At 45.5% G+C, this 20,285-nt stretch overlaps 1 long non-coding RNA gene across 1 annotated transcript in view; it reads right to left on the reverse strand.

Moving 5' to 3' along the window:
- The window catches only part of LOC308475436, a 291,271-nt gene extending 273,205 nt beyond the window's left edge, over positions 1–18,066 (reverse strand). The window contains exon 1 of the long non-coding RNA XR_013985191.1: positions 16,847–18,066. This is a non-coding gene — a long non-coding RNA (uncharacterized lncRNA). The remainder of the gene's footprint in view (positions 1–16,846) is intronic.
- Between the last annotated feature and the right edge of the window lie 2,219 nt (positions 18,067–20,285).

The raw sequence follows: 20,285 nt of genomic DNA on the forward strand, positions 1-20,285 counted from the left end.
CCCTTGACAGATCCACTGCTTCATATTCCGCTACCTTGACAACCAACCTGCATTCCATAATTTGTTCTGTCTCTCAAATGCCTCGGATGCTTTGCTGGGAAACAGTGGGGTAACGTAACATGGCCAGCACAAAATCCACCTAGGATGTTGAGCACAAGCTTACAACAACCTGAGATGAGTAGTTGGGCACTAGAGCAGACCAAATATTCTTTTCCGCAACTATGGGGCCATTGGTTGTGATGCTATCTACATTTTGGGGTAGTGGGAGTGGTTCAAAGATGGTGAAATTGAAGGATAGCTGGTTGAAGCTGCAAAATCAGACTCAATAGTTATTCAGGCCAGAGATAGCAGAAAGAGGAACAGTTGTGAAATGATCCTTGCAGCATGGAACTAGGAGAGTAGAATGGAAGTATTTCGCCTAATATAAGGTGTTTTTGTATGATATTTACCCAAATACATTCGTTTTTATGCATGTCCCCATAAAATATACATTTTTGTGAACATTCTTTGATTGGAGAACTCATTACAAAATTCAGAGAGTTGCGAATTTCAAAGGATGGCTGGGTTTTAGTCCTCACAGTGTTTCAGAAAGTGCAAATTTGGTAGATTTGGCTGTAAATGCAAACAGAATTGAATTTATCACACAGCCCTTTTGGTTGGATGACTGAGCAGCATGAATGAGACTATTCTTCTAGCGCACAGACTTCTCACCCTTCTGGTTTGATTGGATATGAGCATTGAACCATCCTTTTAATTCCAACTTTGCCATGTCTCCTGTTACCCACAGCACTTAGCTGAAGCTTGAAAGAGCCCTATCAGCAGAAACAATTACTTTAACCTTTTTTCCTCTCACTTAGGAGCACCATTATATTCATTTGTTTTCCTTCCATGCTATGGGAACTCTTAATTGACTTTTAATTAAGTGGTTACTCTTTAACTGTTGCGCATACCCTCAGGATTGGTGCAACATGGTTAACCCACTTTAAACTCTGTTCCAGTGTGCTGAGAGGAAAAAGGTCAGATTGGGAATGCTTTTAAAAAAAAAGTGTAAAGAAGGAGAAGGGAGAGCTCAAGTTGCAAGCTCCCGCATGGGAATTAATCAGGGAAGCAAAATTGTCTGATGACTTGTCCCCAACCATAGTTTTCAGAACTTATTCTAGATCTGTTTCAGTTTAGCCTTGTGGGAAGGGCTATAGAGCTCACTGCTGGAAGCTAGTACTCATTCAGGTAGGTTATTGACAAATGGGAACTAAAGACTCAATTTCTTTCTACACAGAGGGATGAAGTGGTGAAGGATGTTTTGCGAGAGTGTTCCCCTTCTTGCCATCGGAATCACTCTATGGTCTACAACTTCCATCATCCCTAGTCAGCAGGGTCAGCTGTCAGGGATGATGGGAACTGTAGTCCAAAACCAGCTGGAGACCGAAGTTAGGGAAACACTACGCTAAGGAAAGCACAAGAGCTTTACACTTTATGCTGACTGAAGCATCGGCCTTGGGCAGTGGAATCCCAAAGGGGCAGCAAACCACCAGAAAATCAAAGAGAAGCAGTAGTGGCAAGTTCTGGCGAGATCTGGTGAGAGCCCTGCGAAATCTTACCACTGTCACTGCTTCTCCTCAGTTCTCTGGTGCCGCCACGGACACTTCCCATGCCCACTGCTGCCAAAGAAGTGAGGAGAAGCCATTGCCACTTCTCCTGTGGTGGTGGTGGTGGGGTTATCACCAGAACCCAGAAGCTGCTGCTGCAGCCATGTAACCCCAGTAAGTGAGGCTTCAGCAGGGGGACGGGCAGCCATGTGGGGTGGGACCTTTCCATTTCAGCGCAGACAGCAAAATGGGAAGGGCTGTCCTGCCTCGTGGGCAAACTTTTCAGGGACCGTATGCCAGTGATGGGCAGGGCCAGAGGCAACATGTGGGCAACAGGGTGGGCAACATGTATGACTCTTATCTTTGCACAGCCGGCTACACTCTAGCTATACAAATGTCAGAGGCATCCATATTCATCCACAACACAGACACATCTCTCCAGGCAGGCAGGCAGGAGACATTCTAGCTAGACATTCTAGGCATTCTGGTGAGGGGAGAGACTTCATCAGGCAAGGCCTCCTTCCACCTGCCTTGCCCCACCCTCTGGCCCTGGGATTCTTCATAAGGAAGCTGTTCCTGGAGGAAGAACTGTGAGGAGAGAGATTCCATCAGGCAAGGCCTTCTTCCACCTGCCTTGCTCCACCCTCCAGTCTCTGCTTCTCATTTTGTATTGTATTATGTTGTGCACTGTGGTTTGCTGTTGTTTTATTGACTGGAGTTTAGAAATTACTTACCGTATTTTTCGCACCATAACACTCACTTTTTTCCTCCTAGAAAGTAAGGGGAAATGTCTGTGCATATTATGGAGCGAATGCCTACGGATGGCGGGGGGATCTGCTGCAGTCATGAGCAGAGGATCCATGGTTCCCCTTCCTTCCCTCCTCCGTGGCTCGCTTTGAAACAGCAAAGCGGGAGAAGAGCCGCTGAGTGGGGAGGAGAGAGAGAGACAGAGAGCCTGCTTGCTTTAAAGGAGCAAAGCGGGAGAGGAGAGGAGCTGCTTACACGAGTGTAAGCGGCTCCTGTCCGGTTGGCTCCTTTAAAGCAAGCAGGCTCTCTGTCTCTCTCTCCTCCCCACTCGCTAAATAACAGCAAAGATTTTTCAAGCAGGCTCTCTGTCTCTCTCTCCTCCCCACTCGCTAAATAGCAGCAACGTTTTTTCAAGCAGGCTCTCTGTCCCTCTCTCCTCCGCACTTGCTAAATAACAGCAACATTTTTTCAAGCAGGCTCTCTGTCTCTCTCTCCTCCCCACTTGCTAAATAACAGCAAAGTTTTTTCAAGCAGGCACTCTGTCTCTCTCTCCTCCCCACTCGCTAAATAGCAGCAAAGTTTTTCGCAAGCAGGCTCTCTCTCCTCCCCACTCCTCTTATAAGAGCCTTCTCCTCTTATACCCCTCTTCTGCATTATTAACAGCATCCTTCTCCACCCACCCCACGCGTGTTCCTTGTCCCTTGAGTGCTTTTCCTTCCCTCCCCACTTAAAACATGGTTACAAAGCACGGATCCACATGGATCCTCAGGATTTTTGCACTGGGTCACCCCAAATTCACCATCAGATCACATAGCATGTCCATGGCTACAGCTTGCACCAAAAAAATCACGCACCCACTGTTGCCTGGGGCCGCAGTGGTACAAAAACGTGGTTACAAAGCACGGATCCACATGGATCCTCAGGATTTTTGCATTGGGCTACTCCAAACTCACCGTCAGATCACATGTCTGTGGCCACAGCATGAACCACAAAAATCATACATCCACTGTTTCGTTTAGAATATTTTTTTCCCTTGTTTTCCTCCTCTAAAAACTATGTGCGTGTTATGGTTGGGAGTGTGTTATAGAGCGAAAAATACGGTATTGTAACTGTTGAGTGGATTTCTGTTTAATTTTGAAATGCTGATATTTAATATTCTTCTATATTGTTTTAATGAATGTTGAATGTTATTTTATTTGCATATTGTATATTGTATTATGTATATGGTCTTACCTATATGATGTTAGCCGCTCTGAGCCTGGCTTTGGCTGGGGAGAGCGGGGTAGAAATAAAATTTATTATTATTATTAGCTAGTCAAAATCCCTCTAACAGAGCATGGACTTTGTTGAGGGGTAGGTCCTACAGAATGGGAACATGGTCTCTGGAGGACAGCATTTGAACCTGAAGTTCATCATCCCTGGCTGAAACCTTCCTTTGCTTGTGTATTGCAGACACATAAAGGAGAGTACATGATCACCCTGTTATTCCCACCCCCACACATTCTCCGGCCATGCCCCCAGTCCTAGGAGCCAACTCCTAGGGGCCGAGATCCCTTCTGCCCCCACAATGTAATATTTGAGGGGCCAGGGCCCCCCAAAGTTGATGGCCATGGCTATTCAAATGGTGTATCTTGTGATCGATTGCGCAGGGTGGGGCTTACCTGCCCCCACAATATTTTATTCAGGTCGGCACACCTGCCCCAGGGGATTGACGTGCTTGCAGTTAGCATGAATATGTGCTTGCATGCACACAGAGGGAGAATCCTATGTGCCTGCATCTCCCAAGCTCCCATCACCGTATCACCAAATGCACATCCAACTGGGAACATGGCCAGTGAGAAAATTGGTGCTGAGGGTGGGGTAGGGGTAGCAACATCTTTTCAGTCCCTCTCTTGGGTGGTATGTGTACTCATGGGAGAAGAAGGTCTGGACAGATCTGGGGATAAGAGATCTAAGGATTTTTATAACCAGCACGTTCCTTTATTGCTCCATGGGGAAGCAAGGATCCAAGCAGGACCTGAGCACAAGAGCTCTCTCCTCTTCTGTGGCTTCCAGCAACTGGTATTCAGAAACATTACAACCTCCAGCTGTGGAGTCGAGTCATCATGGCTAGTAGCCCTTAATAGCTTTCTCCTCCAATTCATCTGTGCAGCCAGTTAAGAGACCTGCATGCTGAACCTTTAAGAGTTTCCTCAGCATGTGGGGAAAGTCTGAGTGGGATGTTCCGTCGCCAAGAACACAGCAGAACCAGGAGACACACAGTGGGGCATTAAGTGTCTCATTTGGAGAACGAATTTTGAAGAATTAAATGAAGTCACTTGTGCTGCTCAAGTGTGCCTTATGACAAGGTGTTTGCATGAGTAATTTTGTTCGTGCACGAATCGGACAGATTAAAGATGAACAGTAACACAAAATTAACACCTAGCTCGCTGTTGCTGTTATCGCTTAGGAATGTAACTCGATGATGAGGCATTTGGAGACTGCAGACTGTCAGGTGATCAATACCTGTAGGTGGCAGTGAGGGAAATCATGTTAAATGGTTTATACCAGCCTTTGCCAACCTGCCAAAGGTGTGGTCCATGAGACTAGTCTTCCTCAGGTGTAAACAGTGCTGGGTTATTTCTTTGCTGAAATTTCCTCTTTTGCTCAACTGTTCATGATACAGACAGAAGCTAATTCTTTGCTCGGACACATTTTAAATAGGAGTCCATGGAGCTAGGATTTTTTTAAAAAACACCAACCCATAAGCAGTAGTTGTTTCTGAGAAAATAAGGTGTATCTATGGCCTCTAGGTTGATCACAATGTTCTGCTTGGATACCATTTGGTAGATGATGGAAACTATGGAAGAGTGTAATAGAGTCACTGGTTGGCTGGGTGTTTGATTGGTGTGTGTGTGTGTGTGTGTGTGTGTGTGTGTGAGACAGAGAGAGAGAGAGAGAGAGAGAGAGAGAGCGCACTGATGTCACATGATGCCACATTACTTCCCGACTCCCCATCATGTTGTTCATGTACCATATTGCACATTTTCTGAGCAAGTCTAGTTGGGCAAGCAATACAAATGCGTACTGCACTGGCAATTGTGCATGATACAATGGACGTTTGGGTTGCAAATGTGATCCATGTGAGAGGCACGTTCACATCCCAAGATCCGCATGTCTGTGCACGCGCGGGTTGTGATTCGGCACTTCTGCACATGCACAAAGTGTGATTTAGCGCTTCTGCGCATGAGCAAGCACTGAAACCTGGAAGTAACCCGTTCCGGTACTTCCGGGTTCGGCGCAGTCTGCAACCCAAAATAGTGCAACCCGAAGCGCCTGTAACCCGAGGTATGACTGTACAAACATTGTGCCCCAACGTAACCTGTGACATCAAAAGGGATATCTTGCAAACTGCGGGTGGCATTCAACAAATAATTGTATGAGCAGAATGACTTCAACTTCTGCAATGGGATTTCCCCTTCTCTCCTCCACCTGTGCTCCCCAGTTGCTCACATGTTCACCCTAAGCCATGGTTTGGCTTAAAATTGTGCATGAACTGAAGCTGTTTCTTTCTAGACGCACACACTTTTCTTTTTCCTTTTCTTTTTTTAAAAAAGACTGCAACCCAAGCATGAAAACCTTCACTTGCCTACTGTGTTTTACAAGGGAGTAACTTTAGTATGAAATCCCGGCAATGGATTCAGAGCTAAAACTCAGCTTCCGTTGTCACATTTCGTTTGAAGACAACTCGGGATCTGACAGGCTATTCATCAATGCTGAACCAGGGGCTATATCTTTCTAAAAGTATTCCATTAATTACCGTAGCTGTTCAGCAATATCATTCTCCACTACCATCTCGGCGTTTCCCCTCCGTAATATCCTGTCGTTCGCAAATATTATAAACCTGTCATTAATTACTGGTGTCAGGGCATGCATTTTCAATCTCACACTTCAAAGCCAGTTCTAGGCTCATCTGCGCAGAACAGACCTACGAGAGCCATGATGAACTAGGAGGGGTGCCATTCAGCGTGGTGCGATGGCATAACCCCTCAGTAAATTTGCGCTTTCATTCTATAGCTGCAGGCATGAAATGTAATACCTTCTCAAAGCCTCAGAGCTGCCAAACTTGATTTGCCAAGAAAACAGAACATACGAAGGCACTCTTCAAGGCTGCCAGGGCTTCTTTAAGACATGCTAATGGTTGCTAAAAAGGTCCGTATAGTTAAAGCTATGGTTTTCCAAACCATAGGGTGCTAATGCCTTCATCTTGAGCATGGGTGGTACCACTTTCACAACAGAAGAATGCACACTCAGAGAATGAGTTCACTATTAGTGTATAGTATAAAAGTAACCAATGACAAATCTAGACAGCATCTTAAAAAGTAGAGACATCACCTTGCCAACAAAGGTCCGTATAGTTAAAGCTATGGTTTTCCCAGTAGTGATGTATGGAAGTGAGAGCTGGACCATAAAGAAGGCTGATCACCGAAGAATTGATGCTTTTGAATTATGGTGCTGGAGGAGACTCTTGAGAGTCCCATGGACTGCAAGAAGATCAAACCTCTCCATTCTGAAGGAAATCAGCCCTGAGTGCTCACTGGAAGGACAGTTCGTGAAGCTGAGGCTCCAATACTTTGGCCACCTCATGAGAAGAGAAGACTCCCTGGAAAAGACCCTGATGTTGGGAAAGATGGAGGGCACAAGGAGAAGGGGACGACAGAGGACAAGATGGTTGGATAGTGTTCTCGAAGCTACCAGCATGAGTTTGACCAAACTGCGGGAGGCAGTGGAAGACAGGAGTGCCTGGCGTGCTCTGGTCCATGGGGTCACGAAGAGTCGGACACGACTAAACGACTAAACAACAACAACAAATGGTTGCTAAGCAGAGATGGGCAGTCTCTCTTCTGCTCAGCTCAGATGGGTGAAAAAAAATGATTCGAGTTCTTCCCCGCAAAACCAGAAAGAAAATTTCCCAACACAATTCAGCTATCTCGATCCCCAGGACACTACCATCGCTGCTGTTGTCTTCGTCATCCTAATCCTATGTTTCCATATTTAAACCATGCTCAAGGCAGCCGATCCTCATCCATCCTCCAAATGCCATCTCCCTCTCTGACAGCTGGTGATAGCAGAAGCAGAAGTGGCAGAGGGAGATTTGCCCCTTCTGCAGCCATGGAGGGAGAGGGATCGCTGCTCACTCCAATCCCAAGCAAGCAGTGGGAAGGCAGAGCCAGTTAGGTTGTCAGATGCGGACCTGGGAGACCAAGGTTCAAATCACTAATCAGCTCTGAAGCTCACTGGGTGAACCTGGGGCAGCTGCCAACCCTCAGCCATCTACCTCCCAGAGTTGTTATGAAGATTGCATGAAGATGTAATAATGATAATAATAATAATTATTATTATTATTATTATTATTATTATTATTATTATTATTTTAGGGATGCATGTGGCGCTGTGGGTTAAACCACAGAGCCTAGGACTTGCCGATCAGGTCAGCGGTTCGAATGCCCGCGAAGGGGTGAGCTCCCATTGCTCGGTCCCTGCTCCTGCCAACCTAGCAGTTCGAAAGCACGTCAAAGTGCAAGTAGATAAATAGGTACCGCTCCGGCGGGAAGGTAAACGGCGTTTCCGTGTGCTACTCTGGTTCGCCTGAAGCAGCTTAGTCCTGCTGGCCACATGACCCAGAAGCTGTACGCCGGCTCCCTTGGCCAATAAAGCGAGATGAGCGCCACAACCCCAGAGTCGGTCACGACTGGACCTAATGATCAGGGGTCCCTTTACCTTTAATAATAATTTATTTGTACCCCACCCATCTGGCTGGGTTTCCCCAGCCACTCTGGGCGGCTTCCAACAAAGATTAAAAATACATTAAAATGTCACACATTAAAAACTTCCCTTCAGATGTCTTCAAAATGTCAGGTAGTTGTTTATCTCTTTGACATCTGATGAGAGGGCGTTCCACAGGGCAGGCGCCACTACTGAGAAGGCCCTCTGCCTGGTTCCCTGTAGCTTTGCTTCTTGCAATGAGGGAACCGCCAGAAGGCCCTCGGTGCTGGACCTCAGCGTCCGGGCAGAATGATGGGGGTGGAGATGCTACTTCAGGTATACTGGGCCGAGGCCATTTAGGGCTTTAAAGATCAACACCAGCTATGTACACAGCTATGTAGTCAGCTATGTACAAATCTGAGGACTCACCTTTTCATCTTTTTTCATGAGTTCCTGAAGTATTTCACTGGCATCTCTGTTGCTAAGACAGAAGTAGAGCTTGCCCTACCTTGAGCGGCAGATGATGGATATGCAGAGAAGCACCAAGTTCTTGGAGGACAACTAGTTTGCTGCCCTCTGACTATATGCTTTTTTGGTTTTACATCCTAATATATGCTATTTTGCATGCAATTTGGCTTAATATATGCTTTTATACAAGTAATTTCCAACAATAGTATAATGAAGGTGACTCAGAAACTACAACTGATCCAGAATATGGAGGCAAGACTGGTGGCTGGGAGTGGCCACCAGGACCGTATGACACCAGTCCTAAAGGAACTTCATTGGCTTCCAGTACATTTCTGAGCACAATTCAAAGTGCTAGTGCTGACCTTTAAAGCCCTGAGCGGCCTCAGCCCAGTATACCTGAAGGAGCTTCTCCATCTCCATCACTCAGCTGTGACACCGAGGTCCTCCTCTGAGGGACTTCTGCTGGTTCCCTCCCTGTGAGAAGTGAAGTTGCAGGGAACCAGGCAGAGGGCCTTCTCGGTAGTAGCGCCCGCCCTGTGAAATGCCCTCCCTTCAGATGTCAAGGAGATAAAGAATTACACAACTTTTAATGTGCTAGATAACTACATTTCAGTGGTTGATTGATTCAGGAAGTGAAAACTAGGTAGGTTTGCATGAAAAATGTGAACCGGATGCACATTTATCCCTTCCAGACCAACCTTTCACCAGATGTGGAGCTGGTTTCAACTGCCAGGCCTGTCAGCTTTCTTATGTGGAATAGGGGAGATGGGCGCCATCCTTGTATTCACACAATAAAATGTTCTGAGTTGTCCATGGCCACAAGGAGGCCACAAGCTCAGTGGTGGAACACATACTTGGAAAAGTTATGTCCTGGGTGGGGATGAAAGAATCTGTTAATTTTGGTTCTCTCAGTTTCTTGCTTTTCCAATCTTAAATTCAGTTCTCTATATTTTGGAAGCATTTCTGCTGATTTCTTTTTTCTTCTTAAATTCTCATGAAAACTATTCACTATTTAATGTGAATTTATCCCTACTGAATTTAAGCCAACATACCTCCTGCTGATTTCTTATATTTAGAATGGCTCTGTATGCAATTAATTTAGCACCAGGGAACATGGAACGCTTTCAAAGAGCTTTGTGTTTGCTTGCTCCATCTTCCAACCAGTTTGACCATTAAAAACACCAAGAAAGTGGTTTTCTCTTCTCTTTTAGTGTCGTCATTTTACAGGTTGATTGTTGCTGCATTGGAAATGTCATTGATTGCCCTCTTGGACTAAATGGTAGCTGCTTTTCTTGATTTCTTGTTGGGACATAGAAAGCAAAGGATGGCTCTTTTTTTCCAACTTGTGATCTCCCTAATCTTTTAAAATGCATTGATTTCCAACTTTCCCTACACTGAACTCGTTTAATGGACTATTGCTTACAAAGTTGATTGATGGAGACTGTGCCTAACAGTCTTCGGTAAAGGGTGGGGTTTTTTTTGGTGTGTGTGTGTGTTTTTAAGTAGCATTCTCCATTAAGGAGTTAGAAATCTTCATTGGTAAAGCTCCTGTCATCTTGAGCGATATAATTTGACATTATAATCTTTAAAACAAATTCTAAAAGAATTCTTTTAAAATTGCTCCGTATGCGCTTCTTGATAACAAAATTATCAGATGAGCCACCTCTGGTTTCAGGGGTGGTAAGATTCAGAACACAATGGCAAAACATTGTGTATTTTGCATTATTAAATATTAGGAGACAGAGAAGAGCAGGTGTGCACATTTGTCAGCCCTCAGGTGATGTGCTAGTGTAGCCTTTCTCAAACTTGGGTTCCCAGATGTTGTCGGACTACAACTCCCAACATCCCTGACTATTGGTCCTGCCAGCTAGGGATGATGGGAGTTGTAGTCCAACAACATGCAAACACTTAAGGTTGGGAAAGGCTGTGCTAGGGTGAAGGATGCCTATTTTCCCCGCCCTGAACCGATACCTCTAGAATGAGCATTCGTTGTGATATTAGCATTCATACAACAGCAGCAGCAGATTGTGACAGGTCATAGGGATTCTATTGTACCCCCCATAAATGCCAGCGTAATCAAGGTTGGATCATAAACATGTTTTTTACGACTTCTTCTTATGAGCTTTGTAAAAAAAGTTTTTAGTCCTAACAGGCTGGCATGCTGCATGTAGCCAACTTGTCACATTTTAACACCCCCCGAGGCAAAGCCATACAGATGCCTCATTAATAAAGATTGTTTCTCTGACAAGAGGCCCATTATATAATTAGAAAGAGCACTAATGAATTTACAACCTCCAGTTGCTGTGTGCTCAGTGCTGTCCAGTGTCATCACAGATCCAGAACAGGCATTTCATTACTTTGTAAGCCCCTGACTGGACATCAAATATCATCATCACTATTATTTTTATTTTTATTTATATACCGCCTTCCTCCCAGAACTGGGAATCAAGGCGGCTCACCAAAATTAAAAGGAGCATGAATAAAACACAGAAAGCTAAAAGCATGTACAAGATAATAGTTGAAAGGTAAATTAAAAACATTCCTTGCTTTGTTTTGTCCATAACGATGCAGCTTCCCTGTTTCCAGTTTCTGGTCGCTCTGCAACACTCTGTTGTCACATTTTAATAATGCATTATTAACGTTACAAACAAAACGTGATGTGCCCATCTACGTTATGAAAATGATTCCTTAACGTTATAAACCATGAGTGTAGATCTGCAACTAGCCTCACAGAACTGCTAGACTGGAATATTCAGTACAGTCTCTTCCTCAATGCAGCGAAGTGGAAGTTGTGTGTATTTATATGGTTTATAAGCAGGATGGATATTCTGTATGAATATCTTTTTAGCCAATATTTTGACTACTGCACGTTTGTTTCTGATTAAGCCTCTCACCACTCAAGACTGCCTGTGTGTGCAGGCTCTGATAGTACAATCTGTGCCATGTACTTTAAAGAACTGTGTTTAAAACCTTTCCCCAAAGCATTTTTTTTAAAAAAGCCACTTGCAAAGCAGTGCAATATTTGAGAATTCAAAGAGTTTCCACTGTGCCAATCCTCCCCATTCAATATGTGTGTTCAGTTCCCCAGCTGCTCTCACGTGGCTCATTTTTATTTCTTGCCCTGAACTTTGACTCTACGATTTCACACCCTTTTTTCTTTGCCTGGTATGGCTTGATCTTTTCAATAATGTAAGCAACAGATTTATAAGAGCAGCCATTAATCTTTGCCTTCTGTTCTTACAGCCTTCTTTCAGCTGACATCACTCATAGCTAGACACATATTAGTAAGGAATATGCATTTTTCATTTCCTGGGTTTTCAGAAAGTGAAATTGCATCCCCTTGGGTCATAACAAATATATCTGGAGGAACCGTGGTTCTACCTGCTTAAGCAATTTCTCCCCTTAGGATTTCTCGCTTTGAGAAACTGCACAAATCAGGGCAATTTCACACGTTCGTGTGCCTCACCTGCTAAATATAACCCACTGATAACCTATCACAGGGAAGCACGACACTTCCCCTTTATTTCCCAGGAGGGGTTCTGCTTTTATCACTCCCCACTACCTTGCTTATGAAAGAGTCTGAGCAGGAACCCATTTGTGGTGAGAGAGGAAGTGGGGCAGGAAGCCACTTCTGGTTCTTGATGCTGTCATTTGCCAGCAGTGGGGTGGAGGAAGGCAGAAGCTATAAAAGGGCCTTCCATCCTTTCCACCTCCTTCTTCAAAGGTTGTCACAGCACCTAGACAAGCCACCTAGTATGCAGTGTGAAACTGGCTGGTTGGCAGAGCGGGGTCCAGTAGGGATTTTTTTTCTTCAGCTGCAAATGGCTTGCAGCTGGGGAAGTTTTTTTTTTGCCAACTCCACACTGCACTACAGGTGTGTGCAGGAAAGGGAGACAGGGAACAGGAAGTGGTGTGTATGCTTGAGGCACATCTCAGGTGATTAGTGAGTCCAGCGATTGTACACAGGGATCTGTGATCCATGGGAAAGGGTATGGATGACCTTTCTGGTGAACTTGAGCCACTCACTCAGAGTTATGTAGCTTGGAGGGGATAGGAACCAGGAACAACTTCCTCCTCACCTTGAAGGTGTGGCAGGGCAAATAGGAGCAGGGATTAAGACCAACTTGACTCGCTCCAGGGTGTAAGCTCAGTGATGGCCAAACTTGGCCCTCCAGCTGTTTTGGGACTACAATTCCCACCATCCCTGACCACTGGTCCTGTTAGCTAGGGATGATGGGAGTTGTAGTCCCAAAAAAGCTGGAGGGCCAAGCTTGGCCATCACTGGAGGAAGGAGGGCAAAGCAGACTCCAAGCACAAATTCTCCAGGTTACAACTGACATCCATGTGAAAGTAGTATGCACAGTCTTCTCATACACTCAGCTATATTCATTCTATATACACTCAGCTATTCATTCTAGCACACCCGATCCTAACAGGTATAAACCCTAGCCCTTTAATAATAGGATGGGGTATGTCATATGCAAAAACTGCAGTCCAGCTAGCATTTAAAATCAGCTTCATCCCACAGCCATCTTCATAAATTACGGCATAGAATCTTCCACAACCAACTTAGCATGAACCAACATCCCTAACATAGATATTAACATCAGCCTAGTCCTAGACATGTACTCACTTACATTTATCCCAATGAGTCTATTTGTAACATGACCCCACTATACTATCTGCTAGTAAAGTCAGCTAATAAAGCTCTTAGGCCCGTATCCTGAAAATGTTGGTTGAACCCCCTCCTTTACTATTGAACCCTTTCATTATATCTATCATAATCTCCAACCTGGCCATTGGAGCAATCATAACTGCCGCCAGCTACCACTGGCTTCTATGTTGCAAAATATGAGTCAGCAATATCAAAAGCAACACGATGGCCAGAAACAATAACATTGTGAACAACTTTATGGAATAATTCAAAGCATCAAAACTAACAAACTGAAGTCTCTGAAAGTCTTTAAATGAATCATGGTGCCAAACTTTACCCAGCGGAGAGCAAGCTGTGAAGCTCTGTATAATCAGCAAATGTCCAGTTCTGATGTCCAGCTCTGAACTCTCCTGAACAGTGTTCAACACTTGTAAGTAGAAAGATATGTAATTTCTTCATTAACCAATCTTTTTTCGAATAGATATAATGAAAAATACTCTGGAACAGTGCTCATGTGATTATGTACATAATCGCATGAGTACTGTTCCAGAGTATTTTTCATTATATCTATTTGAAAAAAAGATTGGTTAATGAAGAAATTACATATCTTTCTACTTGAACTAGAACTTGAACTAATTGGCTATGACCTGTGCTGGAAGTACAGGGGAGGAGTGTGTGACTCTTCTGATGGAGTCTGAAGGGAACAGTCACATTTCTATGTACTGTTGAGTGACAGGAATAAAACATGTAGAAAGGACTCCTGTCGGTCTTTTCTTCCCCTCCCTGGGGGAGTGCAGGGAGGGAGAGAAGGAGGAGGGTGTGTCCTGCTCACGTTTGAGCTGATGAAGATACTGACAAGTGGCAGCCTTCGGATGATGGTGATTCATCGGACATCTGCATGAGAGGCTGGTGGATTGTCCTCCTCTGCTCCAGGGAGAAGGAAAGCGTCTGAAAGAAGCCAGAGGCTCCACAGACAGCTGGTGGAAAGAAGAAGTGTTTTTTTTCCAAGCAATGGAGCTCAAGCTCAGTATCTTCCTCACACAGGCAGAGGTACCTGGCCTCCCCCGAGGCAATTGAGCGAGATACTGTGTGTTTACCGTCCGTCTGCGACCTCCGGCAGGCTAGGTAAACAAACCGGCGATCCTCCTCAAACGTGAGCAGGACACACCCTCCTCCTTCCTCCCTCCCTGCATTCCTTCCCAGGGAGGGGAAGAAGAGACAGACAGGAGTCCTTTCTACATGTTTTATTCCTGTCATTCAACAGTACATAGAAATGTGACTGTTCCCTTCAGACTCCATCAGAAGAGTCACACACTCCTCCCCTGTACTTCCAGCACAGTGTTCCCATAAAGCACCAATGCTGCAGCAAGCAAAGGCTCTAGCAGCTCAGCCAGCTGCTTGTGGCTGGAAAGCCAGACAGGATGTTTGTGACTGTTGCCATGGGAACAAAGGGGCAGTCCATTCTGTACTGAGCACCGGATGTTAGCTCAGTGTGTGTGTGTGTCATATGACCCGTACTGGATGTACTTGGGAGGAGTTTATTCTTGCTGTTGTTGAGTGCAGACATGATTCTCTGTACTGATGTAAGAGGCAGAAATAAATGATGTAAATAGTTTTCTGTCTGCTTCTTTCCCCTCCCTGGGGACACCAAAGGGGAGAGAGGAAGAACGGTGTGTTCCTCTCATACATCTGAGAAGAATCGCCGGACCTCGCCTGCTTATCAGCAGAGGTTGGGAGACGCGGGGAGGTCGACAGGAATATCTGCCGGTGCCTGCTTGTGGCACATTCCTCTGACCCAGGCAGAATTCCAACAGTGGCAGCCTTCGGATGGTTGCGATTCATCGGACATCTGCATGAGAGGCTGGTGGATTGTCCTCCTCTGCTCCAAGGAGGAAGAGAAGCGTCTGAGAACAGCCAGAGGCTCCACAGACAGCTGATGGAAAGAAGAGGTGTTTTCCAGAGCAACAAAGTTCAAGGTATGCTGCATTTCGGGCTAAAAGTGTGAACGCAGTTTGATTAATTCACTGGTTCACGGAGCTGCGTTTCAAAGAAAACAAAAGCTCCGGAGGAAGAGGCCTGCAGCTTGAAGGCTGAAGCCTGCATTCCACAGATTTTTGTGGTAGATAAGATGTCCTATTGGAATGCATTGTTGCTAGGTAACGGAAAGTTGGAGAGTTACTGGCAAAGGGGCTGGACTCTGCGTGTAAGCCTGGGAAAGCGAAACAAAATCAGAGAATGTTTTGGCTACAAGGTTTACGAGCTCTTGGAAGGGACTTTCCAATAGCAGCCTGAGTTTAGCTGCCAGGTGCAAAGAGCGTAAACAACTTGCAGTTTTGCCTGCGTGAGAAAGAAAAAAAACAGCTGTTGGATTTTACAGTTTGTTTGACATCGTGAGAGAGGCTTGGCTTCAAGATGGATGCCAAGAAAGGGGGAGGTTTGCCTTGCCCACCTCCCTTATCCAATGACAATTATTCATCTTGGTCTGTAAAGATGAAGGCCCTGCTGCAGAATCAGAGGCTTTTTGATGTAATTGAAAACCCCATCCCTGCAGCACCAACCAGAGGTTGGGAATCACGGAATGTAAGGGCCAGGACTGCTATAATTCTGTGTGTCTCAGATGATCAGTTGGTGCATGTTCAGCATTTAGAAAATGCGAAAGAGGTATGGGACACGCTGCGTACAACGCATCAGAGAGATGCTGGTTCTTCAGCGTTGCTGTATTTTGAGAAATTGACCAATCTGAGACTTGCGCCTGATGGAGATGTTCAAGCGCACCTGACAGAAATGAAGTTTCTGCGTCAACAGATGGTGGAACGCAATTTCCGTCTTCAGGAGGAAGTGTTTTGCTTCATGATGATAAACAGCCTTAGCCGCACCTACAAGGTTGTTGCCAGTCAGCTTGGTTCCCTACCGGCCGCGCAGCTGACCGCGGAGAGAGTTTGTGCTGTGGTCCTGAATGAACACGACAGACTTGCTGCACTGGAAGAAAAAGACAGGGGGAGGGAAGAACAGAGTTCTAATTCCCCCACTGCTGATGCTACTGGAGAGCATGGTGTAGCATTGAGTGCTGTCCGATGCTACAATTGTGGACAGACTGGGCATCTACAGCGAAACTGTAAGAAGCCGCGCCAGTCAAGAGGAGCAAAGAGCAGCTCTACGAAGCCTCAGGCGTCAGGCAAAAGCCGTACCAAGTGCCAGGTGAAACCTGCAAAGGCTATGATGGCGAAAGGAACCACGCCAGATGTTGGGAACTCGCTCATAATTGACACGGGCGCAACGGTTCACATGTGCCCGCACAGAGGACTGTTTTCGACGTTGAAGAAGCAAAGCTTCACTGTGAAACAGGCCAACGGTCAGGAGTTGGAAGCGACTGGAATTGGAACTGTGTATCTTGAGAGTCTGAACTTGACTATAAGCAATGTTTACCTGGTTCCAGAACTGAGATTTAATCTGCTGAGCGTGTCGCAGATTGCAAAGAAAGGACTGAAACTGTCCTATAATGCTAAAAGCTGCAAGATCTACATTCCTTCCCAGGGAGGGGAAGAAGAGACAGACAGGAGTCCTTTCTACATGTTTTATTCCTGTCATTCAACAGTACATAGAAATGTGACTGTTCCCTTCAGACTCCATCAGAAGAGTCACACACTCCTCCCCTGTACTTCCAGCACAGGTCATATGACACACTGAGCTAACATCCGGTGCTCAGTACAGAGAATAGGCTCCACCTTTTCTCCAACAGTACATCTGCACTGTTTTGCATTCCAGCCATCTGGAGCTGGCTTTTGCCTTGGTGCTTTTTCCTGACATCCTCCCCCAAAAGCATCAATTGGCAAAACATTATCCAGAGAAGAAAACAAACAGTTGTTATACATATAACAGTCCCCTGTTGTTTCAGTTCCACCCTTGGAACTCCCCACCACTGGTTTCACCAGTGTACCTCTCTGGTTGTCTGGCTTCCAAGGAATGAGTGCTTCTGCATTACCTTGGCTTGCTACCCTCTGTTGTGTCTTTGTCTCTGACTTAGACACTGCTTCAACTTGCTTGGAGTTGTTAACAATAGCAACACATGCAACAGCTAAGTTAGCAAACTCTTTTGAGTACCTCTTTGGTGGTACACCCTTTGTAACTCTCTCAGACCTGCGTATGAGGTGCTGATCCTCTCTGCTCACTGGTTCAGTCTTTGGACTCTGTTGAGAACCAGTAGCAATCAGTGGTTCTTCCTTCACCTGTGAAGGTCTATCCATTGTGTGAGATTTTCTCTCAATGACTGTTACAACTGAACTCTCTGAGCTATCACTGTCATCATCATCAGTACCAGTGTAATCTGTGACATCAGAAAAATCATCATCATCTGAATCGCCACCTGTGGGAAATGTTTGTACTACACGCTCTTGCTCTGGAGCACTCTCTAGGAACTTTGTGAGAATCACCTGACCAGATTCAGACAAAATTATTCTGTAGAGACCTTTTTCATAACCCACAAAAATGCCTCTGGCATTCTTTACTCCACCTGGAGCTTCTGTTCTCACATGAGACCCGAAAACCTTAAAATAGGCAACAGAAGGTTTTCTATTGAACAGCTTCTCAAAAGGAGAACATCCCAACTCTGTTGAGACTTTTCTCAGCCACACATAAAGATAGGACGCTAGCGATTCGGCCCAATATTCATGTGGCAAATGTGAACTCAGCAATTGCGCATTCATCCCCTTTTGCAATTCTTTGTTCACCCTCACACAGACCCCCCTGTTCCACGCTTCTTGCGAAACTGCCACTTTGTGGTCTATCCCTTTTCCATCCAGGAACTTCTGAAACTTCTGTAACAGAAAAACTTGTTTGTCATCTGTGAAAAGACAATCAATGTTAGCATCATGCATACTTTTAACCTTATCACAAAACTCCTGAAACTTTTCTAAAGTTTCTTGCGGTTTCTCCATCATATAAACCCAAGAATAATTAGTGAAACAATCCACACACAAAAGGTAATACTTTGCACTGCCTCTAGATGGTTCTAGAGGACCAATCACATCAGCATACACCCGCTGAAATGCTCTGTCGACCTTCATCGTCACCTTCCTGGTGCTCACACTGGTCACGCCTGCAAGAGAGATTTCGTTAGAATCAGAAGAATTACATTTCATGTAATCACTTTGATCAAAAGTCAACAAATACAGTCCATCTTTCTCTTTGGCAGTAAGAAACAGTTCTCCATCTTTGTAGATCTTGCAGCTTTTAGCATCATAGGACAGTTTCAGTCCTTTCTTTGCAATCTGCGACACGCTCAGCAGATTAAATCTCAGTTCTGGAACCAGGTAAACATCACTTATAGTCAAGTTCAGACTCTCAAGATACACAGTCCCAATTCCAGTCGCTTCCAACTCCTGACCGTTGGCCTGTTTCACAGTGAAGCTTTGCTTCCTCAACGTCGAAAATAGTCCTCTGTGCGGGCACATATGAACCGTGGCGCCCGTGTCGATTATGAACGAGTTCCCAACATCTGGCGTGGTTCCTTTCGCCATCATAGCCTTTGCAGGTTTCACCTGGCACTTGGTACGGCTTTTGCCTGACGCCTCAGGCTTCGTAGAGCTGCTCTTTGCTCCTCTTGACTGGCGCGGCTTCTTACAGTTTCGCTGTAGATGCCCAGTCTGTCCACAATTGTAGCATCGGACAGCACTCAATGCTACTCCATGCTTCCCAGTAGCATCATCAGTGGGGAGATTTGAACTCTGTTCTTCCCTCCCCCTGTCAGCAACACCCATTGCACCTTATTCAGGAACACCAACAGTTCCAACAGCCACAGTTCCTGCACTCTCCCCTCTGGGGTCAAAGCTCTCCTCAGCTTTCGTTGAGCTCTTAGGAACTTGGCCAGCATCATCTTGGCTCACCCCTTCTGGGGTAGTTATCCATCCAGACCCTGATGAATAACTGTCTCTGGTCAGGGGAGATGAGTTAGGCAAGTCTCCCCCTTCTTGGCATCCATTTTGAATCCAAGCCTCTAGCTCACACTGTCAAACAAACTGTAAAATCCAACAGTTGTTTTTTCCTTTCTCACGCAGCAAACTGCAAGTTGTTTACGCCCTTTTGCACCTGGCAGCTAAACTCTGGCTGCTATAAAAGTCCCTTCCAAGGGCACGTAAACTTTGTAGCCAAAACACTCTCTGGTTTTGTTTCGCTTTTCTCAAGCTTACAGTCCAGCCCCTTTGCCAGTAACTTTCCAACTTTCCGTTACCTAGCAACAATGCTTTTCAATAGGACTTCTTATCTTAACCACAAAAATTTGTGGAATGCAGGCCTCTTCCTCCGGAGCTTTTGTTTTCTTTGAAACGCAGCTCCGTGAACCAGGGAATTAATCTTCCTGCGTTCACACTTTTAGCCCGAAATGCAGCATACCTTGAGCTCCGTTGCTTGGAAAACACCTCTTCTTTCCACCAGCTGTCTGTGGAGCCTCTGGCTTCTTTCAGACGCTTCTCTTCCTCCTTGGAGCAGAGGAGGACAATCTATCAGCCTCTCATGCAGAGGTCGATGGATCGAAACCATCCTCTGCTACCATATGTCAGTATCTTCCTCACACAGGCAGAGGTACCTGGCCTCCCCCGAGGCAATTGAGCGAGATACTGTGTGTTTACTGTCCGTCTGCGACCTCCGGCAGGCTAGGTAAACAAACCGGTGATCCTCCTCAAACGTGAGCAGGACACACCCTCCTCCTTCCTCCCTCCCTGCATTCCTTCCCAGGGAGGGGAAGAAGAGACAGACAGGAGTCCTTTCTACATGTTTTATTCCTGTCATTCAACAGTACATAGAAATGTGACTGTTCCCTTCAGACTCCATCAGAAGAGTCACACACTCCTCCCCTGTACTTCCAGCACAGGTCATATGACACACTGAGCTAACATCCGGTGCTCAGTACAGAGAATAGGCTCCACCTTTTCTCCAACAGTACATCTGCACTGTTTTGCATTCCAGCCATCTGGAGCTGGCTTTTGCCTTGGTGCTTTTTCCTGACAGAATTCAATGAAACAGTAGTTGTTATCTGGAAACATTGTTCAGCAGAGTTCAGAGCTGGACATCAGAATTGGACATGTAAAGTC

The sequence above is a fragment of the Podarcis pityusensis genome (genome assembly GCF_964106645.2).
Source record: "Podarcis pityusensis genome assembly, chromosome: 4".
NCBI classification, from domain to species: domain Eukaryota; kingdom Metazoa; phylum Chordata; class Lepidosauria; order Squamata; family Lacertidae; genus Podarcis; species Podarcis pityusensis.